Below are 15440 nucleotides of genomic sequence, written 5' to 3'. Positions count from 1 at the left end.
CCCATAACCCCCACAGTGAAACAAAGCAGCAGAAACACACACGCGCAAACACAGACAGACAGACAGACAGACACACACGATTGCAGAAACTCAGAAAAAGGCACTGAACAAGGGAAAGAGAGGGCGAGAGAGAGGGCTGGAAGAGCACGAGAGAGCACGAGAGAGAGAGAGAGAGAGAGAGAGAGAGGGGACTGGCACTGACCGTGTTTACATGCATTCGAAGAACTGGCTTAGTCGGACTGAAATCGAATTATCCGTTTCATGTAAACACCTTTGTTCGACTATGTGTGGTCCGACTACGATCCGATTAACACCCCTGGATAACTCGATCCGATCCGGTTGATAATTCGACTATCGCGGCATGTAACGGTGAATTGGATTAGGAACTGGACTTTGCGTCTTTGCGCACGCTTGAGATCCCGCCGCCCTCCTCCCCCCTCCCTCCCATGTCGTGACCCGGAAGTCAAAAGAGACGATAATGTCATTATTAACATCATGCAAGAATTGTAGAGGGATGTAGCTTCGCCTTGCTCTCTGTTCGCCATCTTTCTCGAAATGTTGATGTTGTTGTTGTTGTTGTTGGTAGTGGTGAAGAGGTCAAGCGGAAATGGCTGTATCACCACGAGTTGTAATGAAAACAGCGCCACCTATCGTATCGGATATGACATGCTTTCAAAGGCCAATGATTCCAATTACTCACTGCCATGTATATTGGGATAACAGCAGATCCCCCAAAAGATAGCATCGTCCGACTAAAGCAAGATTCGAATTATACCATCATGTAAACGCACTGACCGTCTGTCAGTCAGATGCCCATGAGCCTCGCACGGTGTCACCCACACCACCGAGCCGTCTGTCGAGGCCACCTGCCTCATTATGGGGGGAAATGTATGCATCTGGGGCAGGCGCTGGCTGCCTCCTCCTCAGCATGGGCAGGGGAACCATTACTGCATCATGTTAGCAAGCGGTACACACTGCATGCACACACACTGTCCTGAGGGAGGGAGGGAGGAAACTAGGGAGCCAAGAGTTTTTACTGAATGGACTGGAATATTTTTGGAAGTGACTCTTGTGTGTGTGTGTGTGTGTGTGAGTCTCACATGAGTTCAGGAATGGACATATAGCGTCGAGGTGGACTCTAGAGGTAAAGGTGCGGGATCTTTGAGGACGTTTGGCAGATAATACAAGAGTTAAGTGTGTATGTGTGAAAGCGAGTGGACAGCTAATTGTGTGTGTGTGTGTGTCCCTCTGACCCATGGGGTCCAGCAGCCAACCAGCACGCACAAATGGAACAAACTGATCGCGACAGGAAACTTTCCCCCCGTCCGTCCCTCCCGCTCGCCTCCCGCCCGATACCTGGCCCGAATACCATTAGAGCCTAATGGAGCGCGGTGTGAGGGACAGCCCATCACGGCGGCGTCCCGTCAGCGACACCGACATGTATCTTGGTGCTCATTATCATCCTTGAACAGCGCCAATTTACATCTGATGCTCCGACTAATTCTGCTGCAGTGTTGTCAAGAGGCATAGGAAGTGGCCTGGCCGTGATGACAGCGCGGCTGTCAGGAGCCCGTGGATGGAGGATTCCTCGGGGCATGATTTAATGCCCATGTCAAGCCCCGCTGTCAGCCTCTCTCTCTCTCTCTCTCTCTCTCTCTGCCTCTCCCTCCCCGCGCTCCTTCTCTCCATCCAGCCATTAGGATTCAGCCAGCGGAGAGATGGAAGCGATGGAGCTGGCGCCCGGCCTGCTTAGGATTCACACTCTGGGCATGAAAATAACACGCCTGGTTTCACAAGTGATTACCCCTTCCCTGTAAACTACAATTAAGGGGTTTGTTTCCGGAGAAACGGGAAAAACGTGCGCGGCCGTAACCTTTTTTTTCTTCTCCACGGCGGCTTGTTTGTCTTATTTCCGTCGACAACTTCTCCGTGGTGTTTTTCTGAGTTGTTTTGGTTTTGTGCGGTTGTATAACACACGCCCCCCCCCCTGTTGGAGGATTAACATATTGCATGATGTCTCTGGATAGTTCCCCGTGCACTATGCAATCCTTTCTCGCTCTCTACATATTTACTCTGGTCAGGGTGGAGTGGAATTTTTTAGCAGTTGTAGTTTATTTGTTGTTGCATCTCGTGAAAAAGTTTATTTACCAGACGCATCTCCGCGGCGCCGTGCGCGAACCAGCGTACGCGCGTCTCGTTTGTTTTATTATTTCGAGACAGACTGTCTGCTTATCTGCAACAATAGGCCAAACCCGAGACGCCTGACCTCCGCTGACCCCTGCGAAAGGTCAAAGGTGAGAGGGGCCACAGATGGCCGGAGACAGGACGGAGAGGGGACAGAGGGGGCAGATATTTCACGACCCCACAACACAAGAGGAGAGGCCGGAGGTTATGTGAGATCTGCAACAAACAAAAAATACATCGTGGCCTCCCCGTCTGTGTGATGGTATTTCCACAATATGGCGCCGCAATATGGCGCCCGGGCCACCGGCTCCTCTCTGCTCTAACGAGGCGGTGACGGATGATCGCAGCCCTTGTGCGGCTTGAAAAAGAACGAACGGTGCTTGTGCTTCGCCGACGCGGTTATCGTGCGAGTCAACGGACTTTGAGATCACAGATGCGGCACTTATCCCTAAAAAAAGACACGGCACGCTTGTGTGTGATTGTGTGTGATTGTGTGTGATTGTGTGTGTGATGATAGCCGTTGTTTGTCAAGTGCTGAACCTCTTAGCTGCAGCTCAGCAGCTGGCGAGCTGAAAAGAGGCGAGCTGGGGGAGCGGGCTGGACTTGGGCCCGGTCCATATGGCTCAGGGTGGTGAGTGTCTGGTATAGGGCTGCAACTAACGATTATTTTGATAATCGATTAATCGGTTGATTATTTTATCGATTAATCGATTAATCGGATAAAAAAACAAAAAAACTTTAATTTTCAACCCTTTATTCAAAACAGGGTCCGTACGGTCATGGAAAACCTGGAAAAGTCATGGAATTTTTAAATGGCTATTAGCAGGCCTAGAAAAGTAATTGAAAAAAATAAAATCCCAAAATATTTGGAAAAGTAATGCAAATTTGTTTTATTCAAATGTTAATTTACACGGTATATATACGGTATGCTTTGGAATTCTCATTGTTAGTTTAAATACTACATCTTCTCACTTTGTCACGTATAGACAGAGTTTTCACAAAATGTTTAATCATGGAAATTTGGTTTAAAGTCATGGAAAGGTCCTGGAGATCTACTGGCCAGCATGTGGATGAACCCGTCAGAAACCAGGCATGAAAACGGGTCAGGAGTGAAAAAGGTGAGAAGGCTAGGCGGGGGGGGGGGGTGCTGGTGACTTCCACGAACATCGATGTTGGACGTTGTATGATAATCTATAGGTCCTCCATTCTGACACCAAGTCAGTGATCGGGCCCTATAATAAAAGTAATATTGTGTATAATATGGTCATTCATGAACCAACTTCCTTTTTTTTTGGCGTGAACAAGTCTTCAAGTCTTGTGTTCTGCTGAGCATTGAGTCTGTTCCTTGAGTCTGTTCCTTGAGTCTGTTCTGCCTCTACCTGGTTGTCACGATCTTCTACATACCTGCCATAAATATCATGATACTGATAAAATGCCATAAAAACAGTATACCATAAATAAGACACTGGTATATTTATCTATAATAGTAATAAATAAAATATCTGTATGGTTCACTTTTTAACAACTTTTTCAACACTGAACAAATGGCAGTAATATTAGTATTAGCCTACAAGATATTAATGAAATTACATGGAGCCATCATAGCATTGATTATACACTATGGAGCCATTAGTCTGTATCTGACCAGATGATACCGAGTTCATCAGGATGAGCAGCTGTAGAGTTACAGAACTTTACAGACTGAACTTAAACATTTCACTTCTGGCATCTTTTTTTATTTTTAAAGCCGAAAATTCCGCCACTTAACGCCCCTCTCTGTTAGCGCTGCGCAGTGTGCGCAGACAGCTTGACACAGAGCATCGCGAGCGCTCTGATCCCGCGCTCTTTTAATGAAGTATCGATACAAAAAATATGCTAAATCACATCGCTCTTAACGTACGGGTACTTCGTTAGTATCGCTACACCGTGCAGCGTGACAGCAGCAGATGTAGCGGACTAACATTCAAGCTAACCTAAACCACCAAACGCTGAAGACATCTTGACGCTGATTGGCCGAGACGCGACACGTCCCATCAAAGATGTTTTATTGCGAAGAGCACCACTCCACATTTTCTCCGTGTCCCACTCCAATCTCATAAACGCCGGCCGGCCAATTGACCCCCCCCCTACCCCAAAACAAAAACTCTTCGGATCTACACGATTCACGTAAGTCACCTATTTTGGTTTCAAAACGGCAAATTTCGCCGAAAGGTGAGGGATTCTCATGCCTGAGAAACAGACTGACAGCTTTACTCTCCTGAGCAGTGGTCCCCATGTGGACCGGCCCCCTGAACAATATCAGAGACGCGTTCCCATTTATTATTTTTTTCACCTGGCCCGCTGCCGTTGAGATTACAGTGAGATGCGGAAAAAATGTGAAGTGGTGCTCTTCGCAATAAAACATCTTTGATGAGACGTGTCGCGTCTCGGCCAATCAGCGTTCAGATGTCCACAGCGTTTGGGAAGTTAGGTTAGCTTGAATGTTAGTCCGCTACATCTACTGATGTCACGCTGCACGGTGTAGCGATACTAACAAAGTACCCGTACGTTAAAAACGATGTGATTTCGCATATTTTTAATATCGATACTTCATTAAAAGAGCGCACGATCAGTGCGCACGCGCTGCTCCGCTCCGTTAAATATTGTCTGCACGCGCAGTGCTCACACAGCGAGTGGCGGCGTGGCTTATCTCCGTTGCCTTTCTCCGTGGAAAAATATTTTCCGCTATCCGCCACGGAATAAATAACCACGTTTTCTACGTTATACTCTTGTGGAAATGCCACACGTCGTGACATGTAGCGCCCTGGTGTCTGGGGTCATAACGTCACCCGTAGGCGTACTTAGCTCCGTGAATGTCTCCGACTACGTGAATGACTTCCGCATCCAGCGCCACGTGAGCAGCAGCAGCCAATTAGATTCATCAACAGAGGAGCAGCTCAGCGCTGATTGGCTCTCACAACGCAGCGTTCCGTCCTCTTCCTCTCCGCTCTTGTTTCTCCTGCGCTGCTCTGCTCTGCGCTCAACTCAACTTTTGTTATACTCCGTGACTTATTGAGTGCCGTAATAATCGCGCGACACAACAAATCGATAATGAAATTCGTTGCCAACTATTTTAATAATCGATTTTTATCGATTTTATCGATTCGTTGTTGCAGCCCTAGTCTGGTATAAACCGGTATTCACCGGTGTACTTTCCCCACTGAAGTGTGAGAAATCTACGCAGATCAATTAATGAAATGGCAATATTTAAAGACAAATAGTAATCCATGAATCCATGGTTAAACAGGTACATGTTAAAAGGATGTCCCCGTCACTTAATTAGAAAATAGATTCATTAAAGAGTCCACAATCTAAAAAATGAGTATTAAATAGAATTTACATTTTTTTAATGCATTTTAATTTCAATGTAATTCATCATTTTGTTTCCTCTATACTTTTCCTTCATTTGCCCACCCTGTTGAACTCTTCCTCTGTGATTAACTTTAACTTTCATTCTGTGAGCCGTTCAGTGGTCCATGAGCAGCCAGGTGAGGAAACAGGTGCAGGGAAGAGAAGGGACACCCAGATACATAAAGGATGTAGATGTATGCATCAGTTCAGTTCATTATGAAACTAATCATGTGTGGACAGCAGCGCCTGTGTCCTCTGTATTTGCACTAAATCCCTTTACAGCTTCCCGTTATCAGCTATTCAGGCTTCTCCACAGCCTGTGTGTGGAAAACAAAGAAAGGGTGATTTTAAGATTTTATAAGAGTTAAAGAGTTAATATGGATTAAAAATTCCTGACTCGGCATTAACATATGATTGAGAACCTCCTGACTGAATAACCAAACTTGTGCTTGATAATTTGGCGCTCAATTAAAACCCCTGATGTATAACATATATATATATATATAAAGCTTAAAACAAAGGAATGTGTAGATATCCCTGGTGTTACGGTATCCTGTGGAGTTGTTGACCACCCGTGGACTTCTTCTTCTTCTTCTTCTTCAATATCTACAGGTGGCAGTAATGAGTCTAGAAATGTCTCCCAGAAAAGGGGAAAGAAGAGGAAGGTAAACAATCCAGGAAGTAGAACACTTCTGCAGATCTGGAGGAAGATAAGTGCATTCCTCATGTTCGTCCTCCAGGACAAAGGCAACACGTAAAGTTGAGCAACACTCAATGGAAATGGAAACTTTACTCGTCATCAGGAAAACCCTTAAACTGGAGGAAGAACGCCACAAAAATCAACTAAACTGAATCTTTTGATGGCGTGTTTTTTTTATAACAGTACAGTTGTATTGCACCGCACCATAATACACGGCTCTATGTTCCTGGTCTCTGAGTGGTGGAAGCACATCATCCCCCCTACCCCAAAGCATCTCTGGACATTTGTTGAGCCATCACCATATAAATATGACGAGAAATCGACTTTCAAACATTATTTTGAACAGAAAAGAGGAAAACTAGAATGGGCACTCGGTAGAGCGCATACCTTCGCATATCACAAGATTGGGCATTGAATTATGGACATGTTGGCATTAGTTGCATGCCAATTGGATACAAATTGACCGCGCTATGGTAAAAAGAAGATGTTGACCTTTTCATGACCTTGACCTTTGACACGATAGATCCCAAAATCTAATCAAATGGTCCCCGGATAATAACCAATCATCCCACCAAATGTCATGCGATTCGGCTTAATACTTTTTGAGTTATGCGAGTAACACGCATACAAATAAATAAACACACAGCGATCAAAACATTACCGTCCGCATTTTCAATGCGAAGGTAATAATATCTTTTCTCAGAAGTGTAGTTGTCCCAGTTACAAACTAGATTTATTCGTGCGTCATTTGGGTGAACCGACCCTCGGCTGCTCGTGTAAACGAGGCGGAAACCGGCGGATGTCACACTGTCACCGGGAAGAAGCCCCAACTAACCCGCCGCGGTTATTATTTCCAGTTTGCGGCTAACTTCCAGTCCGGGCGTGGAGATTGATGGATACCCAGAGTGCTCCTGCGTGTCTTGAAGGGAACTATTGATCGCTGGTGCCGTCGGTTTCACCCTCCATTTGTTGATCTGCCCATGAAAGCCCAACTGCACGGATCATAATAGAAATAACCTCGGCTCTTTTTTTTTTTATGATGTTTGAGACAAAAGAAAAGAAAAGGCCACGCCACGTTTTTGGCTCCGGGTGGACGGAGTTGCGTCTTCCGTGAGTTTCGTTGGACGGCGCCGCAATGCAAAGGGAACGGGGCGGCGCCTCCGAGTATGAGGGCACAATGATCGCAGACATTCTGATAACGGCGCTCTCAGCAATATGACACGACTCCGCTCGTTTGCTAAATTGTGTTTAGAGTCGTTTTTGGGGTTTTTGTATAGAATTTTTTTTTTTACTCTTTCTCCCCCCCCCCCCCCCCACACACACACACTTTAAGAAGAGAAGAGATCATTAGCCCAGGACTGTTCAGCCATGCACAGAGGAAAAAATGCCATCAAAGTTGACAGAAAATGTCCTTGTTCTCTAATTTATAAACAAAAAACACAGATTCTCCCTTTCATGTGGCTTCTTGGAGATAATTATGACGAGATGAAAGCAGTTAAATTCCTCCCTCTGTTCTCTTGCTCTTCAGACGGTTCCCCCCATTGTCAAAAATGGAGATGAGACTTCATGTGGCTGTCATTGCCCGTGTCCCTGTCTCCCTCTCGCCTCTCTTATCCTCCTCCTCCTTGTCTCTGTCTCTCACTCCCTCTCTCTCTCTCTCTCTCTCTCTGTCACTGAGTTTCACTCTTCTTTGTCAGTTTTTATTGAACTCTGATATCCCAATCTGTAATGTTTTCAGAATTGTCCATCACTCAGTCGCTATCCGTCTGGAAGGTTGCCGTCCCCTCGCGGAGCGACGAGCTTCTATCAGCTCCCTGACTCGGATGGTTTCAAGCCCTCAATCAAAGGGACGGAGAAGTCTCCCTCTTGCATATGTTTCTGTGCACGCACACACACACACACACACACACACACACACACACACACAGGCGGTGTTGATGGGATGTCTACACACACACACACCCTCTCACACAGTCTAAGGCGACGGGGCTGGTGCACTGCAAGTGTGTCGTGCCACGCTGTGGTGTCTGCTTGTGTGTGTGGTGTGTGTGTGTGTAATGTGTGCCCTCTTGGGAGGTAATTACCAGAATAAATACAGTAGAGGCCACGGCTGCTAATTTATGCCTCATTGTTGACAGTCTGAGTATTGTTTAACATGCACAGAGAAGGCCCTTGGTGTTGTGTTGCATGATCCTCCGTGTGTGTGTGTGTGTGTGTGTGTGTGCAGCGCCTCCTTGTTTTCTCTGATTGTCCTCTTACTCCTCTCTGTGTCTGCGACCCTGCTGGTTAATTAGCTGAACATACACTGATACTGATTCTGCTTTTTCCTGCCAACTTTTCCATTTGCATGTCGGGCCTCATCACAAGCTTTTGTTTCTGCCTTGCGTGTCACGGGAAACACTTCACACCTCCGACTTGATTTGTGTTTATTGCTCTGCTTAGAATCAGCTGTACCCGGAGGAGGTGGGAATAAAGGTGGAGTCAGGCACGATGGTGACGTGATGGTGCGTTCAGACGGACGACGGCGATGACTGAAAACAAAAAGATGCCGCTCCCTTGTTCATTCAAATCTGATCGACGTGTTCACCTGCAACCGCAGACCCCCCCCCCCCGCCACCCGCCACCACCACAACCACTTTCTGTTGACTGTTCCCGAACCGTGCAGTTGTTATCAGATCGGCCAGCTGTGGCTTTAAACGCCTCGTGGACACGCCGCGGGTTTGGCGAGCATGAGAGGATGGAGAGAGGATGGAGAGAGGATGGAGAGATGGTGGAGAGATGGTGGAGAGAGGATGGAGGAGCACACAGCGGAGCGACCGAGAGCTGCTGAGGCCCAACTGTTCTGGTGGAAGTTCCAGACGCTGCGACCCAAATGAGGTTTGGAAGGAAGTTAACACTCAGTCCGGAACTTTTAACGATCGCCTGGGTCTATCAAAGATATTGGATATTAATTCATTAATAATAGATACTAATGAGCTTTGAAGTGGGTGCACTGTTGGACGTTAGAAGTCCCCAGTGACTAATGATGAACCCTGTGAAAACACCTTTGAGGTGCTGGGGGCCGGGGGGGGGGGAGTCTTTGTATTAGAGCTGATTGAGCCGGTCCGCGGCCCCGGCTTCGTTACAGCCGACCACTTACCCCCGAAACTCTCTCGGCTGAGGAGACCGCCGATGAATTTGTTTAATTGAACGTAAATAATGAATTCCCAAGGAAGAGATTTGGCCCGGTTGTAATTGCCGGAGATCAGACGGCACGACGCCGAACTTCAAAACGGCCGAGCCAGGCGGTCGAAAGAGAAAGAAGAAATGAGCGATATGAGATGGGGGGGGGGGGGGGGGACAACAGAGGAGGAGTAACAGAGACGGAGCCGGAGAAAAGACGATGGACTAATGAGGAACAAAGACCTAACGAGTTTCGCGAGGATAATGAAGTGTTTCCAAAGTCGTCTTTAAACTGGGCGAGATGAAATGGGGCGCGGCGGTTGTTTCTGACTGACGGGCCACGGCGCGGAGAGAGAGGTGATTCCCTATTCCTTTATATTACCCACTCTCTCTCCCTCATCACTCTCTCCGCTCCCCGACATTGATTCTTGAATGAGACTATGTTATTAAATAATTAATAGCCCCTTTTCCCATGATTGATGATTTGCATGGCTCGAATATTAGAGCTTTCCAACCAAACGCAGCTTGTTCTAATGTCATCATCTTGAAAACATGTCAAACGCTGTTTACCCACTTTGTGCGGCGATGTTGTCTTAAGTTCTGGGCTGCCGAGGCCCCACAATGCTCAGCGGTGGGGCGCCGGCTACAAGGCCCCTGAGTTCTGACACAAATGCCAAACACGCATTGCTAACGCGGTTTTTAAATTATAGCGCGCGGTTCCAGCATGCTAACGCACGGTTCTGCATGCTAACGCACAGTTCCAGCATGCTAATGCATGGTCTAGCATGCTAACGCACGGTTCTGCACAGTTCCGCATGCTAACGCACAGTTCCGCATGCTAACGCACGGTCCAGCATTCTAACGCATGGTCCCGCATGCTAACGCACGGTTCTGCACAGTTCCGCATGCTAATGCAAGTTCTACATCCTAACGCACGGTCCCACACGCTAACGCACGATTCTGCACGCTAATGCACGGTTACGCACGCTAACGCACGCTAACGCACGCTAACGAGCGGTTCCGCACGCTAATGCGCGGTCCAGCATTCTAACGCACTGTCCCTCATGCTAACACACGGTTCCGCATGCTAACGCACGGTCCAGCATTCTAACGCACTGTCCCTCATGCTAACGCACGGTTCCGCACGCTAACGAGCGGTTCCGCACGCTAACGCGCGGTTCCACATGCTAACGCGTGATTCCGCATTCTAACACACGGTTCCGCATGCTAACGCACCCTAACCCGCGCAGAAAGGAAGCGACATGCACGGTAAGCCGTGGCAGTTTCTCTTTCCACTGGAAAAGCCGTCCGTTCCCCAAAAGAGCCGGTTCAATCGCCACCGCGGCGCTGCACTCGGCTCTGAGTGGCAGCGAGGCCGGTCTGGGAACAGACTGTCAGACATATTGAGTCTACCATCGCAGCGCCGTATCACAGGGAGACAGCACATCAATGCCGGGAGAGACACTCGCATTAAGATTTCCCTTTTTAATTTGACTGGGGATTGAAGTGGAGCGCTAAATTACGCCGTCGTTACGCCCCAACGCTCAGGCGCCCCTCCCTCCCCGGCAAGTGTTTTTTTGTTTGTTTCGCTTATTTATTTACCCCCCCCCCCGTATGCTTTACTTATTCATTCATTCCGATAGTCAGATTTTTTTCCTGAGAGTGTGTCAGCGCGTCGCTCGGCGCATGAAAGCGCTTTGCGCGGCGTTGTGTCTGCCGTGTTTAGACGCTTCCAAACATGTGCACGGCTAAATAATTTACGGAGCGACCGACTAATGACAGGCAGTGATCATGTCGAGACGAAGAGGCCTGGGTGACTGCTGATCAGGGACGGGGCTCGTCTCTTCCCCTCACGCTCACTGTTTTTGTTGTGTGTGTGTGTGTGTGTGTGTGTGTGTGTGTGTGTGATGCCGTGGGTTTGGGAAGGGAATATGTTTGCGTTGGTGTCTCAGTGCTGCAGGAAGCTGTGGAAGATTACAGCTCACTCCGCTATACATGGAGAGGAGGACTGACCCCCCCCCCCCCCCCCCCCCGAGACATTTGTAGAAAATTGATTTTGAGCTCCGTTCATCACTCGGGGTTTTGGAGTGTGACAGGTCGTTCACTGTGTGGACCAGGGAGCTGTGAGCTCTGCATACTTTAAGTTCCCAGGACATTTAACGGAGCATTGCATATGAACCTCAGATTGAGTGCGGCGCGGACTCGCTTTACCTCTGATGGTTGTTTACGACAGAGGTTTATGCTGTTGGACTCCATCACCCCCCTCCCCCCCCCCCACTGGTCATAACACCCCCACCTGCTTACGGACTAAATCTGAGACTATTGCTTTTATGACGCACTTTAGAAGTGTTTTATTTTGAAGAAAATGTGAGGAAAAGATTTTTAAAGATTCGCAATGTTCTTTATTTTTTTGTTTTGGTTAACAAATCCCATGACATGTCGCACCCCTCTCCCCCCCACAGCGCTCAACAGCGTATTCTCATACAGCGGTTCATATCCCACAAAAAGTCAAGCGACGCGTATCGAGTTACGCTCGTTAACGTGTCTTTTCAAAAATAAACTTCGGCCTTCACAGGAAACACGAGCACTCCGCGGGGTTGAGGAGCAGATCGGCATTCGGCTTCAGAATAACCGCCAAAGTGCTTCAGCTGCACGACGCACGTTACGTGACTAATGAATCCCGTTTTACTTTTTCACGTTTCCCACGAGCGGCGGCGATCTGCTCATCAAACCCCAGCGCCTTTTTTTGATGGAACGATGGAGCTCTGTGGCACGGAGGAATCACGTGTACCTGCAGCTGAGCCTGCACAGGCAACCGTTGCGTACGGAGGATCGCGTCGTTGTTTAAAGAAATATTTTTTTATGGGATTTGTTGACAAATGGCAAGAAATAGAAAATCCTCAAACATAGCCTTTAAAAATACTTATGTCACCTCAACATCTGACTGACTTTAAACTGTGATGTGTGACATGAGATCGAGGTGAAAATCAGTTTAGCCCCATCTGGGTGTTTTGTGATGGGACATCACCTCACATCTTACTTCTTATATTTAAAATAAAACACTTTTGCTCATTTATCTGTGTTGTATCTGCAATCTTTGAAATCTAACTCTTCTTCCTTTTGAGTTTGAATGCACTTATTGTCTGTTTTTCTTTTGCACGAAAGCCACATGAATCTAATGTAATATCATAAATCTGGTATTCAGATCGGGCTCAGATGACGGCAGATTAATGCCACTCAGAGATCTCCATAACTAAGCGCTGTGTTTTCATAGAATAGCTCCTGTGTTCTCACATACACAATCAATTACCAACAAAGATATTCAATAAGAAGCCAACGAGCTCAAGAAGAATACAAAAACAACAACAACAGAAACCCACGTATAGCACAATAACATTCTCCTGAAACCTCTGCTCCCCTCACTATGAAGGCACATTGAAGAGGAGCGCCGCTCCCTGGGGCTTACCAAGTATCTGATCTATTATGCAAAAAATCATTAGGCTAAATTAAAAAGCTGTTTGAGGGTAACCAGATCCTTTAATGAGGTCAGCGAGCAGAGCAGCGACATTTAAACACAACCCTGGAACAGAAACAAGAGACGAGGGGAAGGGGGGGAGGCCATCGATTATCAATCACGTAGGTCATTATCTCTCTCTCGCTCTCTCGCACGCACAAACACACTCAATTTTAAACACATTCCATTCCTCTCCCTTTCTCCCTCCATCTTCATCCGACAGGTAAACCTTTTTTTTGTCGTTTCGGTCATCGTCTCTTTAAGCTTCCCTCACACCGCCGCTGGTCAGCGGGAGACAATCAGTAATCAGGACGGATCCTGCACATCTCGCTGGTGGGACCCTTTGTTTTGAAGTGTGTGTGTGTGTGCGTGCGTGTGTGTTTAGGTTCAGATGACAGTCTATCCTAGAGTTCCTAGGAAAAAGTCTTCCGTTTATTTGGCGTGGCGAGCGCCTCCGTCTATTTAATTAGCGGTGCTGAATCTCAAGCAGTCTACAGATCTAAAAATACAACCAAAACGATGTTAAAGAGACAGGATACAGTAAAAGATGACAATTCTGATAATGCGGCTCGGTTTTGATAAAGATATACAGCCGGATGTGTCCCACCTGCCTCCTGAAGCAATGCATGCTGGGTGAAGTGTGTGTGTGTGTGTGTGTGTGTGTGAGCGACAACAAAAGGCCTGCTTTTTCTGCACATTAGCTGCATTGATTTCTAAACAACACAGATGCTCCTGATTATATTTACATCTCAAAACCATAAAACAAACACATTATCTGAATCTTAATTGTATGACAGTCAAAGCTTAAAAGCATAAAGTGCTTCATCAAACGGGACCGTTGGCCCCGTCACGTCACGCAGAAAGCCATTTGACTAAAGGCTAACGCGATAACCCGTCTCCTGGAGCTGCTGGGACTAGTTATATAAAAACATATATATATATATGTATTTATTTATCTATATATCTATATATGTGCCGCAAGAGGGTCACTGAGAAGCTTGTTTTGGGTCATTTGGTTAATATCTTGCAAGACATTTGGACTCAAGAGGACTGCAGCGTTGTTATTACAATGTTGTTTTTACAGAATAGAAACAAGGTTTCTGGATTTTAGGAACTAAACCTGAAATCTTAAGCCTTGGCAAGAAAGGAAAAACAACAGTGCAACAATGTTCTATTTGTTGAAATTGATGAAAGCAATCTTTGTATCCAAGCGTTAATCTTCAGACGACCCAGTTAGTTTATCGTCGAGCTTTCAGCACAACTCCGAGAGTCTAGTTGGACAGGAGGTACGAAGTGGACATAATCACAGCGGCGTCACCCATCGGTTTGTGGACATCGGTGTCGATTGTCTATTGCCATTTTATCTTTTGGGAACCAGAAGTATCGTGAGGGGGTGGAGCCGAGTACAAGCGAGTGTTGAATAAGACATTTTTCGGCCAATTAGCTTTCAAGAAGTAAAAACACTGAAAGTTCTCAGACGAAAACACTGACGACGCTCAGACCAGACAACAGCGTGTGAGTGACCTGTCAATCACCGTGTAGCCCCGCCCCAAAGCATGCGCTGCTCTCTGGTCTGTTTGACTCCAGATGGATCATAGTTTACTAAATCTACTGAAAACTAGTCTTGAAAATAAGTCGACTTGAAACTAGAGATTGAGACATAAACTCATGTTTAATGTTTGAGGGAATAAATCAAGATAGAGGTCATTTATATAGACTTCTATACAACCAGAGGAGTCGCCCCCTGGTGGTCAGGAGAGAGAATGCAAGTTTGAGGCACTTCAGCATTCAACTTCATTTTTCAGAGTTTGTCAAATCAGTAATTTTGAAAAGTACTGATGTGAAAATGATTCATGTTTTTCAAGTTCACCTGGTTTCATTGCTTATATAAAGTTATTCTAACTTTACGGTTCTGGTTCTCCCTCACAGCCCGGATGCAGCAAGCAGCTGTTTGTAATGATGAGTCGTGGATAAGTCCATGATACACTACCTGCACTAAAACAAACTGGTTAGTATGGCTAAAAGTACTCACTATTCTCACTGGTAATTGTTTGGAGAAAAAAATTAAAGTTTAAATATTGTACAAACATTGTTTATGTAATCTTATGTTTTTAGGTTTGTTTTATGACATCTGCCTCTCGGGACTACAGATGAGAAATATCCTCTTGGCGCATTGACAGAAATGTTTTTATAAATGTGCACACTGTCCCTTATCAAATAAAACAAAGAAGAAAAACAGTTAACCGTTAAGGAGCCGAATATTTCCCTCCAGGGTTGGAGGAGACCAACACAGAGCTGAAAGGAGAATCAGTGTTGGACCAACTTTTTCCAGGTGGCCTTAAACACAACTCCAAATGAAAGCTAACGCTGCGCCACATTTACTGGATGTCCGAATAAGTTGTTTCACGATATTAACTCAGAAGCTGATCAGTGTTGTGTTAACAGCTTGTTGTTGCTGCCCCCATTGGGCCAAACAAGTGTTTAACCCTC

At 46.5% G+C, this 15440-nt stretch overlaps 1 long non-coding RNA gene across 1 annotated transcript in view; it reads left to right on the top strand.

The window, feature by feature from the left end:
- The window catches only part of LOC130209464 (uncharacterized), a 41505-nt gene extending 26549 nt beyond the window's left edge, over positions 1–14956 (top strand). The window contains exon 3 of the long non-coding RNA XR_008834619.1: positions 14880–14956. This is a non-coding gene — a long non-coding RNA (uncharacterized LOC130209464). The remainder of the gene's footprint in view (positions 1–14879) is intronic.
- Positions 14957–15440: the final 484 nt, after the last annotated feature.

Source organism: Pseudoliparis swirei, chromosome 2, assembly GCF_029220125.1.
Source record: "Pseudoliparis swirei isolate HS2019 ecotype Mariana Trench chromosome 2, NWPU_hadal_v1, whole genome shotgun sequence".
Lineage (NCBI taxonomy): Eukaryota > Metazoa > Chordata > Actinopteri > Perciformes > Liparidae > Pseudoliparis > Pseudoliparis swirei.
Note: the sequence above shows the minus strand (reverse complement) of the source record. Positions and strands in the feature narration are given on the sequence as shown.